A 10,701-nucleotide genomic window follows, 5' to 3' on the forward strand; every position below is an offset into this window, starting at 1 on the left:
ATGCCTCTCACATGAAAAGCTGCCCAGCCAGCTCTTCCTGTTCAGAATTTTGAAGCCTTTTTGTCACCGGTTCTTTTTTTTTCTTTTTTTAAAACTAAACAAAGCTGGAGGGGATTGAAGTCATATACACAGGAAAGGAGGAACCGCTAGCTGGCTTTCTCCTCCTCCTCCTCCTCCTTCTGTGGGTGTTGTTTATTCCCAGATCCCTCTTTCATCACAGCTAACCTTCCCTAGCAGTTGGGGGAAGGGGGGAACAGCAGACTCACATGAGATATTCACCACATCATTCATAATATTCCAATCCTGATTTTCAGATCAAGATGCATCGTAAAGCAGTCTATGATAAATCATGCTAATGATGGAAATAAGGCGCTCCTGATACAAACTGCAATTCTGAAACTCTTCATATTTTTTTTCCTCCTGCGGCAGGTACACCATTTAGAGCAGTTGCGGAGAACTTCAGGCCCAGGGGGGCAAATGCAGCCCTCTGTCCTCTGTAGACTCACCCAAATTTCTGATTGTCCTGCGATTTCTAGGCATGTGCATCCGAAAGTTTTTTTTTCTTTTGTCCCACCACTTTCCCTGGGAAAATTCCCTGTTTACTGCTAATTGGAACTAATGTTACTGTGGATTAATGTTTGTCAATTTGGCAGGAAACCACGGGTTTCCCTGAGGAAAGTGACAGGACCCCCCCCCCCAAAAAAAACCCCAACCCCATCAGACGCCTGCCTAAAAATAACAGGACAATGAGAAGTGTGGGTGAGCCCTCTGTTGTGTATTCAGTGGTCTGTGTTTGCCTGAACTTGAGTCTAGACTAAGGATTCTGGGCCCCTGTGTTCTGATTCGATACATGATATCCAAGCATGTAACATTATCGGGTTTTGGGCTACTGGCATTGGCTCTTATGCTCTGAGTTACGATTCGCAGTTTGCAGGTTTAGACAGCCAATCATGTCGAGAGTGGGAGTGGCCCAGGCCTTCAGAAATACATATAAGCAGTTTATTTGCCCCTGTTGTTCAGTTCTGTTAGCTCAATAAAGTCTCTTACTGCGATTTCTGTGTCTCGCCTCATAGAAACCCATGTACACTTCACCCTCTATCTGGCCCTTGAGACTTCCCACCAGGCTATACCCCTGTTCAGCTTCACCCCCTACTTTATACCCTCCTTGAGAGCCTCGGGTCTTCCTCCTCACATGAATCCAATTGCATGCAAGGGGGAAGTAGGTTCACATTTCCTGACCTGCCCCCTATATTGCATCATTGTTGCCTGATTGACATGCCTCTCACATGTTGCAAGGGTAACTTTTGCCATGGGGCAAAATGGAAGCATTTCAAATCCTGACCTCTCAAAGTTCTATGTTGCATGAGGAGCCTGCATGCTAACAGCAAGATCCCCACTTGCAGAAGTCACCCTTATCAAGGTACACAGATCAGGCAATGGTGACCCGACAGAGGGGAGTGGTGACCCCACTCTCCTCCCTCATGCGATTGCAGGTGCACAAGGGGGGAAAGCCAAATAAGGCCAATGCCATGCTAATTCATCTGAATTTATTGGGAATCACAAAGGCCACAAGAGTCTCCATACTAAATGTTCCACTACAATTGCAGCAGATGGGTGAAATCGTATCCCAAATGCTCCCCAGTGTCTGGAAGCAGCAGTTCACGGTCTCTTAACATGGAGTTTTACCAGCTGTTTTGGAGGCTATGTAGAGATAGGAAATCTGTTGAAACCTCCAGCAGGCAGACTTTTGGGATTTCCTTTATTCCAACATTGATGTCCAAAGTTGCACACAGTTAACTGTGCAAAGATTTCCACTTCTGAATCTACAGCACAAATCATTTTCTAGGCTCCATGATAGCAGATCATTATTATTAGACAAGATGTATTAAGGAGGCACTTAGATTTTCAGAGAACAGATTTCTCATCCTACTGCATTATATTGCAATGTAACAACAGAGGCCATTCTGGAATTGTCGTAACACTTGCTCGGTAAATAGAGTATAGTAATATTAGCTTTCGTCTGAGAGTGTTTTAATGGTACCGCGTCACATACCCTCTGTTTGAATGATTTAAAACTCTATACTGAGCTGGCTTACCTTATGACACCCTGAGATGAATTGACTACAAATTCAATGAAGGGGAGATACCTGTATCTATATCCATCCTCTGGCAATCAACCCCATTGTCCACAATCTTGCCATATACAACACAGCAGAGTCTGGGAATAAAAACAGAAGAAGGACCATGTTAGTTCAGACCAAAGACATATCTACTCCAATGTTCTGTTTCTGACTATGGCCCACTAGATGCCTCGGAGAAGCAGAACATTCCTCATCTATTGCCTGGTATTTAGACGTAGGCTTACAGGTAGGAATAGATATGGGGCAGGAAACCTGCAACCCTCAACTCCCATCATATTTGAGTCCGGGCCATGCAACCTGTGGCTGGTGTGAACTGGAGTCTGAATGTCAACTGGTTCCCCACCCTGTCAGTAGACCTATATCCCATTAATTAATTTAAAAGTCATTTAATATGGTGGTTATCACCACATCTGGTGGCACTGCATCCCGTGTATCCATTAGGGATTGGGTGAAGAATTGCTTTTTGTGGCTGTTGCTGTTTTGTTCTGATCCTCCTGCCAAGTAGTTGCTGATGTTCTGCAGAATTACACAACTGTGATCATAAGGACTAACATCTCTGCCTGCATCCTTTGCAACTTTCCATGGGGAATCATTGCATTGGTGCTGAATACTCAGGTACACTGGGGTTGTCAGCCATTAGCAGTACTATCGAACTCCTGTTCTATAGTGGCAGTGACAGATGTCATGGCAGTGATGGCCAGAAAGAGAAAGGCGGCAGGGAGCCAACAAGCCCATCACCTACCTCCTGCTGTAGGCATATGTAGCGACAGAGGCAATTGAATGGATGAAGTAATACCCCATTTACAACTCAGTCATCTGTCTCCTTCACCTGCTCACGCAAGAAGGCATGCAGGTGTGTTATGCAGCAGGTAAGGATGGACTGATAAGATCACTGCAGAGAGAATGTACAGGAGGGTCCATGACTATTCTGATTCAGTGAGGTTGCGCAAGTGCAACGTCTGGAGTCAGAAGTGACAGCCTTAACATTCAATACTGAGTAGCACTGAAGGCTCAGCTTCAAAATACCGCATCTCGATGCAATTTTTTATTTATTTATTAAAGTCACACATGTTTGAAACTAGCTAGCTGACATATAGAGTTGGCAGGCTCTCACTCAGAGACCCATTTGTCAGTTCAAGGCTGCAACCATCTTATGCAAGCTTCCCTAGAGATGATCCGATGATCCCACTGAACTCCATGAGCCTGAGTAAACAAGCTTGGAGTATCAAATTGTCATTTTAATTCCCCCCTCACGCACACACACTGTTTTGCCACTTTTACAAAATGGAACCTCCAGGTTTAGAGGCACAGGGCCTCTGAATAACAAATCTTGGAAACAAGCAACAGACGAGGACTGCTGCTTCCAGTAACCACTGGCCAGCTTCTAAGAAGTATCTGGCTGGCCACTGCAAGCAACAGAATTCTAGAGTAGCAGGTCCTTTGATCTGATCCAGCTGGGCTTTTCTGATGGCAACTAGAAGCCTTTCTTAGTCTCTCTTTTAATTTCAAGAAAAACTTGAATCTGTGTGTGTTATGGCTCCCTTAATTAATTCCAAAGCTCCACTCACTGTTTCTCTCCCAATTCTAGCCAAATCATGCCCCACTGTTAGCTAGTAACTAAGGCCACCATCACAAAAATTAGAGGACTAGGCCACCTTGCAATGGTAACACTGCTTCTGAGCCTCCAACAGACACCGTCCATATATCACTTACTAGATTTGAATGAACTGTAGGGGTTGGGCTCAGGCAAGGGGACAAAATCCTTAAAGCTCCATGTAATCCTTTTTTTAATCCAAACTGCTCAAGCCGAATCATTTGGGGACTATGGTTTCTATGTAAAGTATAAATGCCAGCCACGTAAATCATAGATGATACGTAACCCTGTTCAGGCTGCATTTGTGCGGCCTGCAACAATTTGCCAGCAGATGGAACTAAAAAGCAGAGAGTGTTTCCTTCAAGGAACATTATGCATCTGGTCATCTTATGCATAAAGACTTGGGAGGGGGGTGCCCTTTGGTCTGTTCATTTTAAAAATTCAGCTTCTTGTCCATCAGGGTGCTTTTGTGTGAAATACCTTACTCGGATTGCAGGTTCATATTTTATGGCCTACAGGGAAGAAACCCAGGCTCTATACTTCAGGGGTAGAATCATAGAATCATAGAGTTGGAAGAGACCACAAGGGCCATCCAGTCCAACCCCCTGCCAAGCAGGAAACACCATCAAAGCATTCCTGACAGATGGCTGTAAAGCCTCTGCTTAAAGACCTCCAAAGAAGGAGACTCCACCACACTCCTTGGTAGCAAATTCCACTGCCGAACAGCTCTCACTGTCAGGAAGTTCTTCCTAATGTTTAGGTGGAATCTTCTTTCTTGTAGTTTGAATCCATTGCCCCGTGTCCGCTTCTCTGGACCTCCTTCAGAGGACCCATAGCTATACTCTGCATAGATAAGGTCCCAGGCCTAGTTAGTCAGCACCTCTGGCTAAAGCGTCTCATATTTCAGGACCAGGGAAAAATTCTGCCTGAAATCCTGGAGAGCTAGAAGTTACTGGGCAAGATATATCAGTGATCTAATTTAGAATCAGCCAGCTTCCTACAGTCATAATCATGTTGTTCCATTAATATATAGACTTATGGCTCTGCTTTAGAATTATGGTGCTGGAGGAGACTCTTGAGAGTCCCATGGACTGCAAGAAGATCAAACCTATCCATTCTCAAGGAAATCGGCCCTGAGTGCTCACTAGAAGGACAGATCCTGAAGTTGAGGCTCCAGTACTTTGGCCACCTCATGAGAAGAAAAGATTCCCTGGAAAAGACCCTGATGTTGGGAAAGATGGAGGGCACAAGGAGAAGGGGACGACAGAGGATGAGATAGTTGGTTCTCGAAGCTAACATGAGTTTGACCAAACTGCGGGAGGCAGTGAAGGATAGGCGTGCCTGGCGTGCTCTGGTCCATGGGGTCACAAAGAGTCGGACACGACTGAACGACTGAACAACAACAACAATGGCTCTGCTGATGAGTGACAAGTTAATGCTACAGTCCTAAACACACAGACATGCACACACCTTCTTAAATTAGCACTGCTATTCTGAGTACACATACTTGAAGTCATAGGATAAGACTGACTAAGTTAAGCAATTGTCCAGAGCGGCTCCCAAAAAATAAAGGGAATATTTGCTCCACAGTATTAGGTTAATAACAGTTTAACTGGCATGGTTTCCCTCAGGGAACCTTGAGAACTGTATTTTGGTAGAGGCGATGAAGATTCTCTGTTAGAAATCCCTAGTCTCCTTACCCTTTGCAGAACTACATAACTACACCAAATATTTCGCTGTAGGAGTGGGCTCCATCAACACAGCTGATTTTATGTCAGCGTTTAGATTCATTAAGTTGACATCAATAGACCACTGCAGCCAAGCCTCCTTTTAAGCATGAGATGTCAAGAGCTTCCATTTAAGCCAACGTCCTTATTGTTCCCGGTCATAATGCTTGAGTCACAAAGGCCAAATGCGCAGGTGGGATCTAAGTGGGTGGGATTTGTATATCAAATGCCTAGAAGTGTTGCCGGACAAAGTGCCTTGTCTTTCATTGAATGGCTTTTCGTACATAATTTCGCCCCTCGCAAAATGTCTCCTGAGTCAATTCAAGTGCTATGCATAAATCTCAGCATGGTTCTGACATGAATCATTTCCCCCTACTATCCAATATTAAACTAAGCACTTAAGGCAGGGAGTGGTGGAATAACATTTTATTGAAAACAGTTTGCACCTTGGCAAATAAATTACATGTTCCAAAAATTACATACTGAAGAAGCCTGTGTCCCCCCCCTCTTTGCTCTGGTACATGGTTTTAGTCTAACATTGGGATTCCTTGCCCTGCTGCCTAACTGATTTGCTTAACTGATCAAGATGTTGTGGAGATTCATCATGTATGGATGGAGGTGGAATTCAAACATATCTTCATCTAGAATAAACAGGAGTGGCATGTCCCATTTCACTGCCAGAGGTAAAACAGTAATGCGCTGCTATGCTGCCACAGAAGCCTCCCTTACCTGGTGGTGCCCGCAAAGCAGGGGCAATGGCAACAGGTTCAGGCAAGATCTCATGATATTTCACAAGCTCTCATGGGCCAGCCCAGAGCAGAATCAACATATAATGGTCATTTGCAGAGATGTATCACTCTAGAACATAACTACCCCAGTGCCTAGTAGCTATTAGAATATACTCAGTCCACACCGAGATCCAGCTTGGCTGTGCATTACATTCGGAATTGGGGTTGGGGTCCATGAGAGTGCTGCTCACACATCCTAAGCTCAGTGTGGGCAGGCTTCTCACAAAATTGAAGTCATCAGGTACACGATAAAAAAAAAATCCTTTAGGTTTGTGCTCCCTTATCAACCTACAAGACCTAAAATTGACTTATTAACAGATTGACTGAAATTGGATTGAGTGCTCTTGAAACCTCTTCAAAAATAAAAAAGAAAGAAAAGAAAAGTCTATTTCTGGTAAGCTAAGTGATGGCGGAATGCACCCCAAAGCCTGGGATAACCAATGCTTGACAAATCTCTCTGCAAATAAACCAGAGGAGATGCTCAACAAACAGGTAATCTGGAAGAGGCATGCATCATTCAGACTGAAAGGGGAAAGGGTTTATATATTTGCATTCTTATCCATACATCTATTATTTAAAAAAGAAGCCTCCCTCTTCATAGGGGGAAAGTTTATTGGGAGGGTAGTCTAGCCATCTCCCTTTTTCCTTAAGGGAATTTTGGTGCCAAATGCTATCTGCCAACTGTTTGGAGGGTTTCTGTGCCAGCCCTGGACCCCTGGCAGAACATCTGGTGCTGGTGTGAGACCGGTGGCACCCACAACCTCCCTGCAAGACAATTTAACTAAGAACTTGCCCCAAGTTCTCTGTGTGTCCCAGGTAGGGATGTGCAGAATAGAACCTCCCTGTGGAATATATCTAGTCTTATCAAAACACTTTGGGCTTCCCTCAACATTTTTTTGAGTGTAATTCTCCTCAAAATTTCACTTTTGGTAGGGACTCTAGCACATGCCACTGCAGGAAAGCTATTTGCCTGTCCTGTATTTAGCATGTTAATGTAAACATATATATATATATATATATATATATATATATATATATATATATATATATATGGTCCATGTGAAGCAAACAATAAAATCCTTATTTCCCTCTTTAAGGTACTTGCTTGAGGAAAGCTGGTTGCATGTGGGTCTCCCCTCCCGATTGCATTCTCAGTGCTTTTCTATTGACAAATGCACTCCATTGGCACCTTATTTGTTTTTGATTGGATGCAGAAGCTTGCGTTGCCTCCCCATTCCCAATTCATGTTGATGTCAGACAAATTTACATGGATGATTACTCCCTTAGCATGCTTATCCATCATCATAATGGCAAGATGTCACCATCCCAACAAACCCGAAGAGATCACCCAAATTCTCTCAGTTTGTTGAAAGGCCGCATTAACCTTCAGAGCTTGATTTATTTACACAACTTCAGTCTCCCAGGTGCTTGCTGTATGTTTTTACCTCACCTTTGTCTTTGAAGCAAGTGAGTGTTCATTGTTTCTAATACCTCATTTTTCCTGAGCAGCTGGAACATGTCATTATAAACCATATCAGCCTGCCACCATTTTGTTTTCTGGCCAAAGAATCACCCATCCCTCTCCTCTTCAGATTTTAATAATAATAATAATAATAATAATAATAATAATAATAATAATAATAAGGTAGGTAGCTGTGTTTGTCTGCCGTAGTCGAAACAAAATAATAAAAAAAATCCTTCCAGTAGCACCTTAGAGACCAACTAAGTTTGTTATTGGTATGAGCTTTCGTGTGCATGCACACTTCTTCAAATACCAGGTATCTTAGTTGGTGTCTAAGGTGCTACTGGAAGGAATAATAATAGTGTCCATCTGCCCTCCACCCCTCATTAGAACTCTGTTCTCTGGTATTTAATTTCCCATGCACATCAATTTATGTTTAACATTTGGATAAGGAATCTATCACACAGACACATAGATCCCACCTCAAGTTTGGGCTGTATGTACAGGCTACATTAATCACCTGCTAGCTGCCTCCCATTGATATGACCATATGAAGGTACCATAATACTAAATCAGATCGTTGATCTATCTAGCTCACTTTTGTCTTGCTGTGGCTGTCAGTGCCTTGAACATTGTTAGCCTTGCAACTTGAGAATTTTTGAATTAAAGGACAGAATCTGGGACCTTTTGGATTTGGGCATATTTTGCACACGATGGTTATCTTTATAATGAAAGTGCAATCTGGTGGCTATATTCAGGACCTTGGACACTTCCATTCTGTCACTATTTTTGCAGGTGTGATTCAGTGGCACACACACACATTCAAGCTGTGCCGTTAAAGTGGATCCCATGGTCCTGCGCATCAAACTTGCTCACTAAACAGGTTTTCTGGAAGTACCCCGAGACAAAATTTGTTAAGCAAAATTTTCTCTGCCCACTATCATCTCAGATAGCCTCAGATTTACGGCTTTGCCTGCTTGGATATTGTGGCTGTGCTTTTATATCATTTATAACAGAATGACATATTCATAAGAGAAAACTTAATTTATCTCCTTTTTAGTCTATTGTATTTCCATTGGTTCTGTAATGAGTCACCACTGTTGCTTGCCAAAATTATGTTGTTAATACCCATTGCTTGGAGTTAATTCAGATTATTGGCTACTGAACGAAAGTGGGTTGAATTTGTCAATGCCCTTTACAGGATAATTTCTAGTTATATGTTGTCTCTAAAAATATATATTGCTCTTTAAAATGCTTACTTGTGAAGTGTACTTCAGGCATAACTTGTAAGATGTACGCTGCTCTGTGAAGAATATTGTCATGTTTGAGTCAAAATAGTGATATTAGTTGGATAGAAATCCCCACTACACACACAAATTCCTTGTCTTCTTAACTCTTACCTTTTTCTGTGCCATTGTTTCCTGTGGTTTGTTCTTCTTTGTCTCTACATGGATAAGTTACATGAGTGATCAAAGCCTGCCAGGTATCCCATACTGAACAGGATGACATCACAATGCTACCTAGTCAATCAGATTAGGCTACACAGTGATATCACAGAGGTGAGGTGAAAACAAACCTAATCAGCCTTGCCTATCTCAAGGGGCTGTTGTCTCACCGCAGGAAAGGTGAAATGTAAATGTAATAAAATAAGTCATGATAAATAATAGTTAGATATGTTGCTCCATGAACATATTTCTGTTCTTCATGATTGAGAAACTAGTGGATTAGACATAACCATGACTGATAGGTGTATCAAGGGCTATTAGCCATTTTGGGTAACTGAATCTTCCCTGTTTCAGAGGCAGTATACTTGAACACTAGCAACTGGGAAGGGGAAAAAACAGAGATTGTTTTCATCCCATTCTTGTGGTCTTCTCAGAAGCAACTGGTTAGTCAAAATTGGGGAAATGACATCAAGCTAGATAGACCTTTAGTCTGACCAAGATGCAGGGCTGAACTCAGGCAGCGGTGGGGTGGGGGGCTCTTGATTTTACATTTCACTGCAGTGTCAATTTTGCATGTGTCCTTCCAATAATAAAGTAGAATTACCGAGTGAATTGGAAACATATATATAAATAACCATAGGCAACAGCGAATATGAGATTAATCATTATTATGTGGCAAACAAATGTTGCTGCATAATGACAATGCAAACTATTAGGTAAAACAAAAAAAAATGTTCTGGAGCTTTTGAATTGTATCCCCTCCCACCAGGAGAGCACTTGGGTCAAGGGTGAAATTTGATAGTTAACATAGGAAGCCTGTGGGTACCATTAAAATATACCGGAATGTTAAAAGGACAGCAGATTACATTTTTTACCCAAAGTGTGGTTTAGTCCAGTGTTTTTCAACCTTTTTTGGGCAAAGGCACACTTGTTTCATGAAAAAAATCACGAGGCACACCACCATTAGAAAATGTTAAAAAATGTTTAAAAATTTAACTCTGTGCCTATATTGACTATATATAAAGTAATTTTTCAATTTTTCCCATGGCACACCAGGCAACATCTCGCGGCACACTAGTGTGCCGCAGAACAGTGGTTGAAAAACACTGGTTTAGTCCACCAAATTGTGTTTTTTAAAAAGTCTCATTACTGGGTCAAAAGCCTTCACTGGAGGCAGAAGTAAGCATTTAAATGAGAATGGTCAGTAAAGGCAGCTTTCTAGCAAGTAAAATGCTGTTCCGTACTATGTCTTAAAGTGTGGAATCAAATTCATTTTCATCATCCTCATGCTCATTAAGGTCTTGCAGCTTAGGACCACAATATCTCAAGGACCACGTCCATATGAACCTACCTGGAACCTGAGATCGCCACCTGAGGTCCTTCTTCATGTGCCTCCTCTATGAGATGTCTGGAGGGTGGCAACACGAGAGTGGGCCTTTTTTGCAGTGGCTCCCCACCGTTACGTATCTTTAGGCACCAGGTGAAAATGTTCCTCTCCAACCAGACCTTGGGCTGATTAACATCAAATTAGGGGCAGAGGAAGG

General features: G+C 42.5%; 1 long non-coding RNA gene across 1 annotated transcript; it reads right to left on the reverse strand.

Annotated features, from left to right (window-relative positions):
• Positions 1-1,532: 1,532 nt before the first annotated feature.
• Positions 1,533-2,152, reverse strand: LOC117046292. Its single transcript, XR_004426555.1, has 2 exons — positions 2,097-2,152; positions 1,533-1,701 (listed from the first exon to the last, which is right to left on the reverse strand). It is a non-coding gene; the product is annotated as an uncharacterized LOC117046292 (long non-coding RNA).
• Positions 2,153-10,701: the final 8,549 nt, after the last annotated feature.

Source organism: Lacerta agilis, chromosome 5 (assembly GCF_009819535.1).
Source record: "Lacerta agilis isolate rLacAgi1 chromosome 5, rLacAgi1.pri, whole genome shotgun sequence".
NCBI classification, from domain to species: Eukaryota; Metazoa; Chordata; class Lepidosauria; order Squamata; family Lacertidae; genus Lacerta; species Lacerta agilis.